This window comes from Octopus bimaculoides, chromosome 10, assembly GCF_001194135.2.
Source record: "Octopus bimaculoides isolate UCB-OBI-ISO-001 chromosome 10, ASM119413v2, whole genome shotgun sequence".
Classification (NCBI taxonomy): Eukaryota; Metazoa; Mollusca; class Cephalopoda; order Octopoda; family Octopodidae; genus Octopus; species Octopus bimaculoides.
The window spans coordinates 30,688,109-30,689,232 of record NC_068990.1 but is presented as its reverse complement, the minus strand read 5'-3'; positions in this window follow the sequence as shown (position 1 = coordinate 30,689,232).

Genomic DNA, 1,124 nt, shown 5'->3' with positions numbered 1-1,124 from the left:
TTTGATTTATCTCCTCTTTCTAATCATACACATCTCTCCTTTCTCTCTGTACATTAACACTACCAACATATTTTAATTCACACAAAAAAAAAAAAAAAACCTTGATCGACCAACACTTTACAAGGCTCTATGCTTGGAATGACCAAATATAACCACCATTGGAACTCACACACCAGGTACAAGAAAATTTCTTCACCAAAACAATTTTTCTACCACTTTATATACACCATTCTACTTGAATAATGGAACTGCAAATACAATATCCTTATGTATCTCACTTCTATATTCATTCTCTTACTTCCTCTGTATTTCACATCTTCTCTATACTAATTAATACTCAAACATTATATCGCACTGTATAACATATCCCGGAAACAGCTGTAAGTCATTTTCTTGATAAATGTTATGAAATCAATTTACTGCCTTGTATATTTTATCTCATTCTGTCAATTTATATATATATGCATGCTAATACATGACCCATGTTGGACTCCTCACTTGTATCCTTATCGAGCCTGGAACTTAACCATGGCCTATTATCCATAGCACTTAGCGATTACCCGATACCTTTTGGATCTTCCTGACACCAATACCTTTCATACCCCTGATAATACATACATATACATAGGTATATATATATATATATATTTATATACACACATATATATATACACATACACACACACATATATATATATATATACATATTTTTTATATATAACGTTGACCACTAAGACCTAAATTGTTCTGTAATTTTCACTGTCTTGCCTGCATACGTTTTGGTACTCCACTGAATTTCGTTTTGAGAACAATTTAGGTCTTAGTAGACACATGTGGTCTATTTCTAGCACATTAAATGTCCACTTTAGTGGTCAACGTTATATATAAAAATATACTTTAATCCCCTAAGATCTCAGATATTTTTTCTGAATCTGATTCTTTAAATGTGCTAGCTTCCTGGTAATAAATCGATATTAATTAATATATGATTTTTTACCGTTATAATTATACATACATATATATATGGATTTACTTTTCATAATGAGATAAAAAAGAAACCAAAGCTGTATATAATATGCTAGAAATTACAGCCAAATCTCCCTTTAATCAAATTCTTTTTTACC